This window comes from Haliaeetus leucocephalus, unplaced genomic scaffold (genome assembly GCF_000737465.1).
Source record: "Haliaeetus leucocephalus isolate CR32 unplaced genomic scaffold, Haliaeetus_leucocephalus-4.0 Scaffold173, whole genome shotgun sequence".
Taxonomy (NCBI): Eukaryota; Metazoa; Chordata; class Aves; order Accipitriformes; family Accipitridae; genus Haliaeetus; species Haliaeetus leucocephalus.
In genome coordinates, this window is record NW_010972609.1 from 10,156,607 (window position 1) to 10,175,047 (window position 18,441).

General features: G+C 37.2%; 1 protein-coding gene across 1 annotated transcript in view; it reads left to right on the forward strand.

Annotated features, from left to right (window-relative positions):
* SBF2 (SET binding factor 2) overlaps window positions 1-18,441 on the forward strand; it is a 290,062-nt gene that overhangs the window by 176,663 nt on the left and 94,958 nt on the right. The window lies entirely within an intron of this gene.

Below are 18,441 nucleotides of genomic sequence, written 5' to 3' on the forward strand. Positions count from 1 at the left end.
AAATGAATGCATCTGAAGTCTTACTGAAGTTAAAATAGAATGTTTTTTTTCTCAATAAAACTAGCAAATATAACTCAAATCATGCAGAGGAAACAGATCAAGTAAGGAGGCATAGTTTTTATGCTCCCCCCCCCCAACAGTATTTTCATATCTTTGAAAATATAAAATGGAAATTTCCATTTCTCAGGAGTAAGATTGGCCAGTATGAAAACATCTGAACTCCTGACGCTGGGCAGCTAGTTAGAAGCAAGTATTTAGTACATCTATTTTAATGACATATGAAATTATTTATTAAGATAAAAGCATGATTTATAATTTGTCTGTGCACTTTGTTCAACTGTATTATTTGGAGCAATATGTAAATTGGGACATTTTGGAGCTTTCCTGTATTGGTTTGAGGAAAAAATAGATTATCAAGAACTTACTTAAATTTGGCCTTGCTGCAGTGGGACTCAGCAAGTCAACATTTTGCTGTAGAGATGAATTCTTTTAGCTGCAGGTCATAAGACCAAGTAATTTCAACAGTGTCTGTTAAAAAGACACAAAAATCTGATTTAAGAAATGTGGTCTTAACTGGAGATGTATTCAAATTTTAGGGAAATACTACATTAATTATGATGGAGGTTTTGGGGAGAGTTAGACTGCAGTATTGCTTTGAGATGTCACCGAACTATTGGAATTGTAGAAACTGTCTCAGTCGTACCACCAAACGTCACAGATTTTTTTGTTAACGTTATTGCATGTTCCCATTGTCTACTGTAAGATACAAACTAAAATATTGCTGTGGCCAGGAGGCGTAAGGCAGCTGATACAAAAGCTGAGAGGAGGGGAAGGGCCCAGGCATAGTCAATAGGTTGGACAGAGCCCTGGCTCTCTACTGTACATGTGGGGTTGAGCTGGCATGTGTGTGCAGCAAGCCCTAGCCTGATGGTTTTCCCTGGGAAATACCAGTCTCTGCTGGCTCACTTGCTCATGCAGATAGGAAATCTAATGCTCCCCAGCCACCAAACCTCTGCTGCTGATAATGTGAATTGTTGCAAACCATGTGTATTTCAAGAGATACAGGTTGGCCATTTCTGAAAAGTGTCTTTTGAACAAAAACCTGTTATTGGCATGTACGGAATTCTTTGTCTTATTGGGAACAGTGCCACATCTTACAAAACCAGGACGATTGCATTCTGCGAGTTTATTGCACATCCCTCTGTTACTATTCAAGGTTTTCATGGTTGTTTAGTGTCAGTTTTTGTCTTTTAATAGGATGTGTTCTCTTGTTTTACTGGAGTCCATAAAAATAAAGGTCAGATGCTTTTTCAGAGCTTCTGTATACTCGTTTTGTAGATGAAGAGCAGTATGTTAACAAAATGCTAGTAATAATCCCACCATGTATATTGTTGCTGGTCTCATTATACCTGGTGTGATGTGTCTGACACCACAGTCCTTGAGAATAGATTAAAGAGGAATATAATATTCATACCATTGCTTCCTGTTAATAGCTGTTTTATTTTAGTGAAAAAATTATTTAGGCTATATTTCCCCAAGTATCTGATCGCTAGCTATTTTGCAACTGGGACAAAGGAAGGGTGGTATTTTACTGATTTCTCTAGAGACAGCAAAACTTGGGCTAGTGAGATCTCTGGTGTTTGTCAGCTTGAGTCTCTCAGTCCAAGAGTGGCATTCTTCTGAACTATTCTTCTTTAGACTATTTACAGTCTGAAGGTAATGGGCAAGACCTCACTGCAAATTTTCAATAGGCCTGTGATCTATGAAATAGTACAATAGAGCTTCATATTAATCTGCCTTACTTAGCAGGTAGTGAGCTGCATGTCAAGCCTTGTGGTGACTTTAGGTGGCTTTACAAATACAGTTGAGGTAAGGCATGATGCAGTAAGACAATACTTAAAAACATGCTTTACTGTGTCTGTTTGTGTCTGGGAAGTATTGACAATCTACTGCTGCTGAAATGAAGATGAAAGAGGTATTTCTGTTCTTAATAGCAGGAAGATCAAAACTACATGGAGATTGTATTGCTCATTGATTAGAGCAGATGTCTTCTGATGAGAGCAATTAAGTCCCCAGTTATTTGCTTTACTCTCTGCTGGGAGTTGTCACTGGCCACTTGCTAAAACCATTATTGTCAAGCCCTAAGTCAGAATTTTTCCCCTGACAAATAATATACTCTGACAAGCATTTAATCAACCTGTAGTACAGTAGTGATTAGGATCTGTGATAGCAAAGCAGAAACATTATGTTCTGCTCCATATGTTATGTAACTAAATGTTAAAAACCATCTACAGTGTTGTGAAAACTTAATATATTGATTGACAATTTATTCATACAGATAGCACTGTAATGAGAAAAATGTGAAATTATTTCTCTAGAAACTATTTCTGTGGTGTTTGCTATCTGCTGCTGTGGTTACTTCAGAATAATTTGCAATTACACATAAATTCCTATTTTAAAAGATATTTTCCTCTTTAATTTTCTGTAATGAAATGCTTTTCTCTGACATTTCTAAAAAGACTACTTCACTTTTTTGCAACTAAAAACCCTATTTTTTACCAGAGAAACACTTCTTCTATGTAATTATGTTTCCAGCAACACATTGTATTTTTAATACTCATTAAGAAATAATGGCAAAAGCCATCTCAAGGCTCAATTTGCATGCTTTGCCATTAATCTGTTACAAACAACATGACTTGTCCAGATTTTTAATTGTCTCTCTGACTTTGCTCTGGCAGCAGCAAGTGAATTCTGTATTTTGAAACATAGTAGCACCTAATTTGATAAAATGGCAGAAAAGGCAAGAAGAGGCCTGAGGATGGTACCTTCTCCCACCTGTAGGTGGAGAGAATTTGATAATCAGAAAGAATTTTTTTATTAAAAAGACATTCTAAATAATTTGCATAAAATACTTAACAGTAACAATAAGGCTTCCTAAACAAACTTTTTTCTGGGGAAAGATTCTCTTCAGATAGTGGAGGACTATGCACTAGCTTCCTTTGCTAGTTGGAACAGATAAAACTTTTAATTTAAAAAGAAAAACTCCAAAACTACAATGTAGCAATATAACATTGCCTCTCCAAGATGTTGGTCAGTAATATTGCTTAACTGCATATTAATGTTTTTCTTTGGCAAATGCGGGTCAAATTGGAAAACATATGTGCCCCAGACGTCTGGAGTACTTAATCTAAATGTGGTTAGAGTGGGAATAATGTGCATAAAACTGTTAAATACGTTCAAAATTCTGTTCTTTAGATGTAGGAAAGGGGTGGGGTCTTCTAATGATGTGATTTAATCTGACAGCCTACAAAGTCACCAATGATGTTTTAGGCCCTGATTTGCTCCAATGTCATGTCTGTATGAATACGCATGTATTGTACCAGTGTAACAGAATATCTTTAATAATAGACAAATTATTCATTGTTTTAGTGTTTTAGATAATTTCTAATAGATCTCTAGGGCTTTCCATAGTGGCAATAAGCAGATGTGTATCTTTCAAATAGTGTATACTGTGTGTTCTAAAAGTATACTTATAGTATACAGTATGAAAAACAACTGTAGGAAGTCTTAGTAGCAACCAGGGCAAATTTAAAAATTTAATGCATCTGTTTTCCAACAGTGACCAAAAGCAGATGAAAGATAGTGTTGATTAATTTTGCCTCTAGAATTTTGCTTGTGACTCTTCTGTATTGCTTTGGTTTAATAAGGGCCCCTTCAGTCTGTTGTGAAAGAAACTTTAATATACAGAATTAAAAACAATGGCATTCTATAAATAATATTAAATTTATTTTTCTTATGGAAATAACTTCTGTAGTATGTTCTGCCACCAGATAAAGTTTAAAAATTGTCAGTCAGTTCTCAGATTTCAGAGGTTTGTGAATACTGTCCAATAACAAGAAAGATTTTATTACTCCTGAGAGAAAATCAGCCGTGTGTGTGTGTCATATGATTCAAATTCTTGGCAATATAAAGGTTAAATGAACTAGTATTTCTCGTATTTTATGTTGAAAACTTATGTTGCTAAACATCTTTGTTTTGGAGGATTATAGTAGGTTTCTCTCCTTTCAGACTTTTATATCATGGCCTGCTTTTTGTTACTCAGTTTGACTTGCGTTCCTGGAAGTAGAGACTCTCAGAATTAATGTTTGAAGAACAGCAGTATTTGAAAATATTTTAAGGTATTTTAAAGCATAGAAAATATATCATGAAGAGAAATCATGGGAGTTTAACAGGGCCACACTTAATTCTATTAATTCATCAGTTATTAACAATTTGATCTTTTTCATTGTGTTGGACATAGTCATGGTATCATTTAAGTGAGAGAAAGGACATTCTAGTGTTTAAGGCTTGGACTTGAAACTTTCAGGTTTAATTCCATACTGCACTGCAGGTTTGGGTTTTGGGGGGGTTTTTTGATCATAATGGCCACATCATATAATTTCTCTGGTCCATGGTTTATTACCCCCAAAGCAGAAATAACATTTTTTCTATCCTGCTGACTTTTCAGGGGTCCACCTATAATGTTCTGGACTTAAAGAACTTAAAGTTCTTCAAAGAAGCTACTATTTCTGAATCTTTCTGATGATGTCTTTTTCCCAAGAAATTGCAAGATACTAGAATGTCATTGCACATGGCTGAACTGATGGCGCTCACAAAATTTCTCTATGAAAAAAGATGGAAGTACAATGTAAAAGATTGTATTGCTCATCTGTTTTTATTTTTCCTTTCTTTGCTCTGAGGAGCATACTGTTATATTCATTCAATCTCATTGGATAGCCACACAGTCCAGGAAAAATCCAGTCACAGGCATCTTTTTACAAAATCCAGAAAATAGAGTTTCTTCCTCTGTGGGATTGTCTATGTATGTACGTATTCACCAAGTAGGTACATGCGTGCTGCTGTCACTCAACATTGCAGACTTCTTAACTTTATTACTGCTGCTAGAAGACCAGCCTACAGTTGCCTGCTCTGCAGGTATCAAGGGAAATGACCCCCTTGACATAGCAGTAGCCATTCTTCACTGGGCCAGGACTCTCCCTGTGGAGGTTGCAGTGTCCAAGTAATTCCTTTCTGCATCACTTAGGGAGGCTTGGTTGTGCAGTGGTCTCTACAGAGAGGTGTCTGGCTGGTTCTGCATGCGTGTCCAGCCACCAAGGTGGTTGTCTTAAGTTGCGTTGAACTGCCTCTGTGGTTTTAGTGAGGAATTTCTTTGATGACCAGGCAGCAGAAAACCAGGCTGCTTTTCACACTGGCGCTGTGCCAGCAGAGGTGTTCAGGAATGAGCTCGTGTGTGGCTGGGAACTTCCTGAATTGCTATTTCCCTGCAGACTTCCGAGACCCTGCTTCTGGTAATCTGACAGCGTTTGTGACTTCTGCTTGGACCTGCCCTCTGTAACTATTGTGCAAGGCTGCTACTTAAAGACAGGAAAAGAGAAGGATTAGCAGTCATGAGAGTCCCATGCCGTGCTGTCCATACCTACATCTGCCTTCAGCCTCCCTCCCTCTCAGCTTCTCACCAGAACATGTTGTGTTCACACACTTCCTCCTCCCCTCTATGTATACACGTATGCATGTGCATACACAAGGCACAAGGGTGATACAGATAACTATGTCAGCTACATAGAGAAATATATATACTAGTATACACATAAACATAAACTCAGTAGTAACACAGAAGTTAAAATTATCCCCAAGTCCCGCTATGATCAGAGTGTGAATGAATGTGCATCTCAAACATACATCTCGAGGGCCCTGGTTGTAGGGAATCCCCTGGTTTGCCCCAGGCCTCTTGCTGCTAATGTGAAAAAGGACCAGAATTGCCAGAATAAAAATGTGATAGTGTCCTCCTTTCTGTTGATATAACTTGCCATAGATACAACTCGTTTTCTGGACTGCAGGATGTGGGGATATTGATTATGCATTCGTTATGTTTCTATGCCCTTATCAGAGCAGGATTCAGCCTGGTTTTAAGGGCCTCTGCTTAATATTTTATTACAAATATCAAATGATAGCGGGGTATTGCTTTTAATACAAGAACAAGCAGAAATACATGTGAGCAGCAGCACTGCTGGCTCCTCTGGCTGGTTGCAGCTTTGGGGCTCACAGTGGGGTTTCCAGCTGGGGCTGTGACCAGCCCAGGGTACCCCACAGCCCCCTGCTGCCCACCGCCGCAGTCACGGTCTCACAGGGCTATTGCACAGCCGAAACCAAGGTCCTTGAAGCAAAACAGCAGCAACAGAAATAGGTATGGGAGGAGCTGTGATGATCTGGAAGAGTTTTTGGCATATTTTAGCAGATTTTACGTAGCATTTACGTAGCAATGTAGGCATTTTAGAAAAAAAATATAGGGTATGTTATCCAAACTGCAGACAGCTGGTCTGTGTCTGGGTTACATTGATTTCAGTCAGGTCGTATCTGGCTTACAGATAGGTTAATAAAAATGTGATAGCCTTTTGGACACAACCCGAAGCACTAGAACATCAGACACCAAATGAGAGTGTCACACCAAGTAGCCCCCTCGCGGGGATAAGGAGAGTGGTACAAACCTACCTGTCCCGGTTGGATCTCTGGGATGTTCGTCAGCTAGAGCAGTCTTTACTCTTAATGGACACCTCCTGTCATTGGCCTTTGTTCAATCCTCCTGTATTTGCTGTTAATGCAGGGCATGCTTTCATGTGTTTGCTCACACATAGGTATCTTATTGAAACCATGTAGCTTCTTGGAGTGTTGACGTGGTAGGCTCTGACTGCTCTTAAGTGTTCATTACTGTTAATTGTGGCCTTGCGGTTGCCAAGTGTTCCTAATAACTCTGTGTTCTAAATATTTTTGGTCGTCTTGATGAAAAGCAGACATGTACTGGTGCGCTACTCACTGCTGTAAATAAAACAAGTCTGGTTTAGGAATCGTGTTATACTGCTGTGTAGTTGCTCTCCAGCCTGTCTGTGAAAGAGGTGGACTGATGAAGGGTAGTAAAAAAGAAAAAAAAAAAAAAGTCTTTGATGTTGGAAAGAATAGACGTTTTGCTAATAGAACGACTTCTGTTTTTACAAGTTTTATATCTAATAAAAATATGGAAGGAACACATGGAATTTTGTTTTTATTTTAAATTTTATGTATGTATATAATGTGTATTTCAGTACAGGTACATAATTCCATATAGATTTGTGTATAACACTGTTAGGTATGTTTACATGTGCTTAATCTGTATTGAGTGTCATTCTACGTATACAATAAGTGACAAAATATTATACAGTATTGGTGTACTGTACCCATTCAGTGAAAGTACCTCTGTGGCCACCCATATGCACACGTGTATTTAGCTTCAGTGCAGTCTTTCATTACTAAAATGAAGGGGAAGAGTTTGCCTGTTGAACATAGTCTCACTCTGGTCTTCCCCCCACTGCACTTCACCCTTCAAATAAGTGTTAAACTGAGGTAGCTGAAGTAGAACAGCTGAAGTAGAATGCTTCTTTGCACTGTGAGCAAGGTGTGTGCTCCCTTGATCACTGATGATACTTAACTTACTGGAAGAAACATGCCATACAGAAGACTGGTTTGTTGTTTCTATAAGGAATTTTATGAAGTTGTCTGTTTTTAAATGCTTTATTTTGCAGGAATTTGCATAAAAGTGCCAATGGGTGGCTGCAAGAACATCATCTTTTATTTATTTTTCACATACAGTCATTTCTAAAACAGAAAGAACATTGAAATATATTCAGTCTTCTAATCATTTGGTTGCTATAATGTTTGTATAACCACTGGTTTAAACAATTGAAATCTTGGCAACTTATATTCAAAAACTGAAGTGTGATGTTGAGATAAATACCATAAAACACAGGCCAGTTCTGGGTTTTGTCAATATCTTGTGTAAACTTCGACAAACGCATTAATACGACAAACAAAAAATAGTGAACATAGTTCGCATTTTAGTATTATTCTTAAAGAAAAAAGCTTAAGAAGTGATTTCTTTACAGTAATAGACCTACCTCTACAGTTACATAAACAAAAAGTGTGTGAAGTTACAGAACAAAAACAGAAAATTAAGGTATAAACAAAGGAATGTTTGACAATTTACATATGTTATAAAAAATTCTTGCAGCTGTTGACATTCATTTTCAATATTATAGCCCAGGTTTATGGCTTACATGAATTGTTTTTTAGGATGCATGGGAAAATGCCATGTAAACATGCTATGGTAAAGATTACTTTTAGTAATTCCCCCCTATACACAGTCAGGGGGCAGGCTGTGGTATCTAGTGTTCCAAAAAAGTATTTAAAAATAACTTCACCTAATGTCTATAGATTAAGGAAACAAACAAACAAAAAACACCAACCCCCATCCCTGCCTCTCCCCCCAATTCTTCAACTCTAAACTCCAAAACTCCAATTGGGAGCTAGGAATTAAAATTTGAATTGCATGTTTAATAGTCTAAAATCTACAATGTTTGTGAGTACAAATAGAATTAACTTTCTATCTCAATTATTCGACTTTTTAGGACAAAAGCAACTTATTTTGATTAAATTAATTCTTCTGGTCAGTTAAACAACTTGTAAAACCTTTGCTTTCAATGTTAATCAATTAAACATCACTTTAGAGAATAGATATCCTTTGTTATACCTAAATAAGTTGCTTACAATTGGCATGTAATATTCTCTATCCCTTCCAGGTGTATGGAATGAAGTATCTTACTAAATCATCTCTTACTGTAACTGTGGTAATAATAATACACTTAAAATCAACATGGATTATGAGGATGCCATGATTTGCAGCGCTTCTTCTTTAGAAACTTCATCTTTTTCCTTATCGGCATTACAATATTCTGTCTACCTCAGAACCATAGGCATCTGAGTTTTATGTATTACATATACCTTCAACAGTACTGATTATTTTAATTCTCAACAAGTTTTCATTTTTCTTCACTTGCAGTACCTTAATGTAATTGCTCATATTTTATATATTTTCCTATACTTCTAAGTCTCACAAAATTTGCTTCTGTAAGTATCATGCATGCGCTGATATTTTCCACTTAGACAAGTACATTAGCGTTAGTACAATCTAGATTCACAGATAGCACAAAATATGATGCTACCCACAACATTTTCTTGATCAGCGTCTGTCTTATGTGCCAGCAGAAGCTGGGGTTCACACTCTTAAACCAAATAAAGTCTACTGAATAATTTTTTTTGTATTAGAGCAGAGGCAAAACAAATTGTTGTTTTGGACATTTTTTCTTCGTAAGAGAAAAAAATGTTAATGCAGGCAAAGCTGGTAGACTAAAACAGCCTTTAATTTATTGTTTTCAGGCCAAATTCAAGATTCTAGACTATCGATTTCATTGGAATTTAGCCTGTTATATTTATGAAGTTGAAAGGTGTAATTGCTTTTGTGAAAAAAAATTTAAAGGAAAATATTTATTTTAATGGACTATTTTGGAGCCTTGCCTTTGTCATTTGGCAATAGTTGAAATACTAACCATATGTGGTTCTGTTTAAAAGCCACAGGCCACAACTACAGTTATGTTAACGCAATTTGTTACTCAGCCTCTGAATCGCATGTGTAAGAAAGTCATAGACTTTGATCCTGACTTGATTGTGATAGATGGCTGTTATCTTCCCAATCACCTATCCATTTAGCCTCCAGCCCTGCAGAGCTAGTTACCATGTAAAACATTTTCTGTGAAGAAAACTTAACTGATGCTAGGCTTGGGGTTTTTCAGTTACTTTTCACAACCTCTCAGGCATAGTCAGTACACTAGCAGTGTTGCATGGATCAAAACATGAAAACCACAACTGCAGAGAAAAACCAAACCAGGGTGCTGAGAGGTGTTATGAGAATCACTTCTTTGATTATCCATATTTCAGCTAAACTTTAACAAAGGGCTACCAAATGATTTTTCATGTGCTCACTGCAAAGAACTGCTTCAGGATAATTTGGTATAAAAGTGCCATATAACAAAGATTTCCATCAGTCTTGTCTAATTTCAAATTGAACGTACAACCTGCATATGAAAACAGTAGGCATCAGAACTGATTAACTTAAAATCAATCCAGCAAACCATAATTAACTATTCCAAACCATAATCATCTATTCATGGAAAATGGACTCATGGAAAGGTGTAAGATCCTACCTGAAGTCTACTCAGTGCCATTTGGTGGTGTTCATTCCTGGCTTCAAATCTGGGGGCATTCTGTGCTTAAAAGTGAGAACAGGTGTACTAAAATATATGAGCATACCTTCACTTTCTTCAATATGAGCATACCATTCACTTTCTTCAATAGCCTACTTGAAATTCATGTCATCTGAGATCACCTAGGACTAATCAAAACTGTGGGGAGTATTGCTGATTCTTGGATACATCTTTCCAGAGCACGTTAAAGATTATGCAGCCAGAAATTTTCTGAGTATTCAACAAACATTTTTGAGGTTACATGTTGTCCATTCAGGTTTTATCGATCTCCATAAATACTGTGTTTGGAGAAGGGGATTAGGATTTGTTGGGGGTGGAATGACTTCTTTTCCAAGTCTGCTTGAACCAAATAATGTTTAGCAAATTTACCTAAGTCAGCATATTTTCTTGGTGCGCATTATTTCCATGAGGAGTTTGAAAATTTTTTGTTTCAGTTACTGATAGTACATGCTCTTGGGAGCATGAAGAGAAACAAATGAAGATGCTTGCTAAGAGAGAGAGGGAGTATTACAGGGAATGTCAGATGTTCCCTGTTACCTCTTAGTAAAGGGACTATGTTCCACGTTTTCCATCTTAACAAAAAATTAAAATATCCTACATCTATTCCTATCTTATTTTCAACATTTGAAACATAATTATGTACTTAAAATAAAATGAACAAGTGTGTAGCTCAGTTTTCTGGTCAGTAAAAAGAAGCTGACCTTAGAGGTCCTTGGGGGTAGTTGAAATTCTGGTGGAGCCTGTAATCTCCATGTTAGTAATGAAACATCTTTGGCTACTCAGGCAACAGTCTAATAAGAAAGAAATCATGAACAAATTAATTTTCAATGAAGTAATTTGAAGTCAAAACCTAAAGACTTTCAAAATTCTCCAGTAAAAGTTTTCCTGAAGAAAGACTTTAAAAAACTTACTGAAAAGACTATAACCAACATTTGATCATGAACTTTAGTATCTAGTGCAGAAACCTTTATCTTGTACCATACCACTGTAAAGCTTGGTTCTGTCACAATTTTGTATGAATATGTCACTTCTTAGAAATAAAGCCTGAAGTACTTATTCAAAAATGAATTTTGATTAGCAATGTATGCAAGAACTATAGTGGTTAGAAGTATTTAAAATCTGTGTTATTAACAATAAATGTTGATATATTTCTTTTTCCTAGTCAGCATGCAGCTTTTCAGTTCAGAATAGATGCCCCTGGAAGCAGCTAAAGCAATGTTCTATGTGCTTTCTTGGTCTCCTTGTTATTCATTTCTGTATTCTTTTCACCGTGTTTGGTAGTCATCCTTTGACAGTCATTTTTTGGCTAGTATGAAATCTCTTGCATTTAATCATCACTCCACAGTGATTTCTCCAACTTTTTTTTTTTTTTTCTCCTCATGACAGACAAACAACTTTACTAATCATTATTACAAAATAGTTGCGTCTGTTTAGGAAATCACGTCAGTAAAAGACATATCTGGAAACAAAGCATGTACAAGGGCATGTAGTGATAGGACAAGGGGTAATGGCAGATTTAGATTAGATGTAAGGAAGAAGTTCTTCACTGTGAGGGTGGTGAGGCACTGGAACAGGTTGCCCAGAGAGGTTGTGGATGCCCCATCCCTGGACATGTTCAAGGCCAGGTTGGATGGGGCTTTGAGCAACCTGGTCTAGTGGAAGGTGTCCCTGGCCATGGAAGGGGGGTTGGAACTAGATGATCTTTAAGGTCCCTTCCAACCCAAACCATTCCATGATTCTGTGATTCTAAACCTGATGTTTTGAAACTCTGCAATTCAACTGAGAGGTGTTTCCTTAATTTAAGATTTCTTCATGTCTTGATTTGAGACACTGTTAGGTTGTAGAACTTTTATGTATTCCAGAAATTGTTGCAGTACTGTAGACTCTGCTATGATCATCTAATGATTACCACTACTACCATATAGATTTCCTTTATCTCACTTCCCTGATTACTGGTATGCTAGTAATAGTTGGCAGGTAGTATGCTTTTCTGAATACTATACCTTTAAATTTATTTTTTTGTTAACTCGGTGTGTGCCCAGATGAAGTAATCATATTATTTTAGATATACAAAAACTTCCATTCATGTGTTGATCTCACTAAGTTCATTATTGTTATGAGATAGGGTAATCCTTATTTTCTTGTGTACTGGCTGCAGTGATGCCATTATTAAAAACTAATGAAATAAAAATGCAACACATAGTATATTTCTGTACTTAACTCATTCAGCATGAAGATAAATGATTTGGGTCCAACATTTAATGACAAGGTATTTTCTAGAGATTTTCATCAAAATCAGATGTGCAGCACCTCCGTATTATTGTTACAGCAATGGTGAATTTTGGCTGACGCTTAGCTGTCATGTTTAAGGTCAGGAAAAAATCATGTACTTTGAAGGCAATCATGAATTCTTTTGAAAACTTGGGAAAATATTTTTGTAGTTGCGTACCAGATACTTGGTAAATTATCACAAAAAAGTAAGACCTTTTTATCTTTGCGTTCTTGTACTTTGTAAAAATTTATCAAGTTTAACATACTTCTTGAGACAGCAGCTGTATCTAACTATTGGACATATACCTTTTATTTAATGTTTTATAAGACATTATATATTTAATATATAATATTAAATTTAATATTTAATAATACCTTAGCTTATAATATAAAACTTTGGTGCTTATCAGTCAGCTTTTTCCTTATTTTATTTAAAAAATAAACATAAATATTTAGAATCAGCTATTGTAAGAGAAAAATACTTAATTTTCCCTTTATTGTTATAAAAATACGATATTAGCAGATTACTATCATGCAGATATTCCCAGCTATAGAGTTAAATGGAAATACTATAATGTGTTCTAAACTTCAGTGATAGCCAAGGGGGTGGGGAGACGAGAGAGGTTGTTTTGGAGAAGAGTGACACTAATGTAAGTATTTATTAATTTAATTTATTACTTCATTTGTGTAAATAAAATATAACATAAGATCAATTGCAATTGAACTGTGAATGCAAAATGGTGAGATAATTTTTTGACAATGTGTAATGTTTGTCTATAGTGACAGAGGAGCTTTGTCTGCTCACAGGGAGGAGGCTATTATTAGTCCTCTACTCAGTTGTGGTGCATCAAAATGATTTCCATTCACACAATCAAATCCTTGGAATGCATTACCTGGCAAAATAGCTTATTTTCTGCACCTCACTGAAAATACAGCAAGTTTGCTGTTCAATTCATGTGCCCTTATTCAGGTGGATCCAGTGGTACTGCTGCAAGTGCCATGCTATGTGTTTGGCATCCTTTCTTCCAGGCCGACTTAATCTGTTTACGTACTGTGTGCTCTCTGGAACAGCTTGGACTGCATGTCACTACCCTTCCTATACACCACTGCATCATTGCATTCATGTGTCTCGCTCCACAAATGGGCATCAGTATACTACACAGTAGCATTGTACTGTGCTTGTGCATCTATCTCTCTCACTGTGTTAATATAGAAAGCCCAGATCTTTATTATTTATTATTTTATTTTCTGTGGAGAGGAGAAGGTTCAAAGAAGAAGGAGAAGGATGGTACATAAGAGCATTTGAAATTTTTATTAAATTGTTGACTAAGATCACCTAACGCGATGTCTCACAGTACCGAATCAAAAGCTACACTGTTAAATCTTCTTACAAAACAGCAAAGAACAAGATCCAAAAATTTCAGCAGCATAAGGAGCTTGGGTAAAATGTGGCCATCAGACACTAGCATGGTACTGAAAGAGAAGGCAACAGGGACTGTGGGATTCCTGTCAACTCTGATAGTAAAGGTCTTCCTGAAAGCCTAAGGATTTCTTTGCTACTTAGAATTTTAGGTAAGATAAAAGGACTGAGAAGATGGTGAAATGTATCAGGAGATCTGTTTGTATTTGTTGTTAGGAAGAGACAGATTAGAAATATTTGTCTTTTGAGACATCACATTTTTGTCTATTGTACATGGCTGACAGTTCATGCCAATAGAGTGTGTTTCATTCATTATACACACTAAATAATGCCATATTGTCCAGAAATTAGATATTGATCTTCAGAATTCTATCCTGCACTCATTTGGTAATTTGCTACCACATTCTCCAGAATTGGAGTCTTGATGTTTTTAGGATGCCAAAGCCATTGCTAATGCTTAAACTTCTCACTTTTTATTTTCGCTACCCACTCGGGTTTTTTTTTCAGCCATTGCAATCTGGCTTATCCTTCTGAAAGCTCCAAATATGAATTGTGTGGAAGGAATTTCAAATACCATGAGTGTAGCTGGGACTTAATACTTCACTAATATTTCACTGTACCCCCAAGCTGCCTTTTATGAATCTTTTCATTACCATTTTTGCATTTTCCCCTATAATTTTGAGAAGATAAGAACAGAACAGAAAGGTGTTTGGAATAAAACCCTCAGGAAGCCTAGGAGAAGATCTCTCAGGGTTTTAAAATGGATTAACTGGCAACACAAAAGCTGGCAAAGAAGGCTTTCTCTGTGGCTAGTTAGCTGGATATTGCTACTAGCCGTGATTTAGAAGGCTATGGAACAGAAAAGGATCATACCAAGATTTCGTACAATTCGTATTAAAGAAACGGTTTTGCTGGAAGGCAATGCTACAGCAAAGTTCCCTACTACACTTCTGCTTCTTTGGTCTACACAGCAAGCTCAAGGATTTCTTCTTTCATCTAGTAGTGTTTGCCCTGCAGAACTGTTTTTACAGAGAACAGGAATTGTTTCAAGGACATCCAAACATGCCTCTTCAACTAGATGACAAACCAGTATGTTTTGGGAGCTTACTTTTTCAATTCTGTAACCAAAGTTGGAGGAGTTACTTCATGGAATTCTAACCTTCATATATCCTGGAGCCATTTGAAAATCCCAGAGAAAAGTATCAATTCAACAAGTTTTAAGACTGAAAGATTCAGAGGATAGTTTTACAATTGCCAGTTTAAAATTGTTTTACTGTTTCTTGTGTTGTCTTTATTTATCTCTCAGAAAACATGCTTCACACTTGGTTTTGCTTGTATTCTTAGAAAAGCAAAGGCTTTATTAACATTAAAGGAACGAATTTTTAATAAAAGTTTCATAAGAAACAATTCCCACATCTCACATGCGCTTACCATGCTTGTATTATTGAACCGCAAAGAAGTGTAAGATTTCAAAAATCTGTATCCATGTAAAAGAAGCTGCTGCCCATGCACTGGAAAGTACAATCTGAATACTTAAAATACTTCACATCAAGTTAAATAAAAATACTATATTTTTCTATGTTTTCTTTTCCATAGCTTAAATATTTGTATTAGAATGTATATATTTCATTGATGAATGTTATCTTGGAGGGGGCACTTTACTAAATCAAGCAGCTCTTGAAGTCTCTGAATCTCTTGGGCTTTCCAGGCTTTGCAACAACATTCTCCCTTGATCATACAGATTCGATGTGTTAATCAAGGTGGACACTGCTTTACAACATGCTTTCTAATCATGCATAACATGTGTCCTTTGGTTTCCCAAATTTGCTTTAGGTATTCTTTTCTATGAACCATTTATCCTTTAAAAGACTTTATCAGCCAGAGTTATAAAGCCTTAAACTTGCTGGGAGTTTTTTCTCCAGAAAAATGGGATATTTCTGATAATTGTTTTAGTAGCATGATATTTTAATGATGTGGAATGAGCCTGTTCTGATGCTGTTACAAGGTTGATTTTTGGATTAAGCAACTTGTACAACAGCTTGTATTAAAGTTGTTAAAACTGCAGCTACTCTTCGAAACATAAGAGGAAGATTTACATTCCAGTCCATTAAGGAACTGAGAGGTCTGGCAGCAGGGTTGACAACAAGGGATTTTAGGTTCTGTCAGATTCACCAGTGCAACTAATACAATGCGTCATTTGTGCCTAAGCATGGAAAAGCCCTTGCTGGCTGAATTCAAGATTCACAACCTTATAATAAGCAGAATTACCTCAAAAAAACCACAAAACCCCCCTTTGTCATCCTTGAAATTCTGCAGCCATTGCAGGTCATTCCAGAAATATCCTCTTCCAGCAGCTGACACTTGTTTCATGAACCTAGAAATGGAGCTGCACCAACAAAGCTGATCCAAGAAAACTTCTTCCAGAAGCAGCTGGTCATTGTCGTTCTTGTTGTCCTTTGGTGCAGCTGTATACAGACTAACTGGTGCCTCTGCCAAAACTGTAGCAAAGCTTCTCAGTGCTATCAAGGTTGGCGTAGAAAAACTGAAGCTGTCCGGCAACAAGATGTCAAATACATATTGAAAAGAGACTCCACTTTTGGCAGTTTGTGAAAAATGCGTCTCCCAGAGGCAGGGTTACATGCACACAAACGTGTACTTTGGTTCCCAGGGGCACCTGCCAGAACCCTGCGGATGCATTCAGTGTATATATATAAATTTAAAAAAAAAAAACACAAAAAAACGAAAAAAAAAAAAAAAAAAAAAAAACACAAAAAAACGAAAAAAAAACTGGCATCAGCTTTCTCCAGTAGTTTTTGTCTGTGGTGGTTGATCACTGTGTTTTCCCTTTATATACTTATTCTTCTGGGCTTCTTTCAGTTCTGCATTCTCCTGACAGTTTCCATCTCTTGGATGAGAGCCTTAAACTCTCTAATTGTTTTGTTCTTTTGCCCCTGCTATGAGTGTATCTCTTGGTGAAACTAATGTTTTTAACATTTTTTACTTGGTACAAGATATTCTTTCCCCTCCTGTCTCCCATCGGTCTTACGCATTGTTTCCAATTATTTACTCTTTACCTCATATAGTTCCTTGAGGAACTTAATATCACTACTGTAAATCTGTTTACTTCTGCCTGTTGCTTTTCTTATAATTTTTTTTTTTTTTTTTTTTGCATCAAGGTACTTCATAGTATTTCCATTTTCTCTCATGTTGAGTGTCTGTTCAATTCAACTGCAATGTTATCTATTTTACCGATTCCTTGGAGCTGTCTATACTGTACAGAGTTTGCTGATATCTGCAAACACCAACAAAACAAGGTAATTATTTTTGCACCTTTTTCTGAATTTTAGGGCACGGTCTTGGTTTGACATGTATAAACACAGCACATGGTTCCAGGTGCTGTTCATGTTCATGCTAATGTTTTTGCATGGAGTTACCCTGTCCCTCATGCAGAACTTTGCATTTGTCTTTGTTGAAGTTCTGTCAGTCTGTTTCTGACAGGCTGTGATGCCAGTTAGTAGCAGTCCTGCCCTCCAGCATGTTTACCACTCTCCGAAACTTGGTGTCATCCAGAAATTTGATGAAGATGCATTTCATGCCACTTTCCAGGTTGTTAATGAAAACATTAGGCGGTATTTGCCACAGTATCAACCCCTGAAAACATGACTTATAACCACCTGTTCGTTAAACTTGGAACCATTGACCACTGTCTTTTGAGTCTGATAGTGCCATCAGTTTTCCACTCTTTCATCTAGACCATATCTCCCCAGCTTGCCTAGAAGGATACCAAAGGAGCATGTGTCAAAAATCCTGTTAAAGCCAAAGTAAATGAGATGTGCTGCTCTTTCCTCAGCTATGGAGTTTGTTATTTCATCATAGAGGTTGATCCATTTTCCCTTGGTCAGCCTGTGCTTTCTGTTCTTAATCACTTTTTTGTTCTTCATTTGTCTGGAAATGCCTTCTGTGAGGACTTGCTTCCTACTGTCCAGTCTGTAGATCCCCAAAACCTGTTCCTTGTCTCCTTTGAGGTGTTGCCCAAGGTTTTAGAATCATAGAATCATGGAATGGTTTGGGTTGGAAGGGACCTTAAAGATCATCTAGTTCCAACCCCCCTTCCATGGCCAGGGACACCTTCCACTAGACCAGGTTGCTCAAAGCCCCATCCAACCTGGCCTTGAACATGTCCAGGGATGGGGCATCCACAACCTCTCTGGGCAACCTGTTCCAGTGCCTCACCACCCTCACAGTGAAGAACTTCTTCCTTACATCTAATCTAAATCTGCCATTACCCCTTGTCCTATCACTACATGCCCTTGTAAAAAGTCCCTCTCTGGCTTTCCACTAGGCCCCCTTTAGGTACTGGAAGGCTGCAGTAAGGTCTCCCTGGAGCCTTCTCTCCCCCAGGCTGAACAACCCCAACCCTCTCAGCCTGTCTTCATAGGAGAGGTGCTCCAGCCCTCTGAGCATCTTTGTGGCCCTCCTCTGGACTCACTCCAACAGGTCCATGTCCGTTTTTGGTTTGTTTGGGTTTGGGGTTTTTGGGGGGGGGGGGGGGGCGGGGGGGGT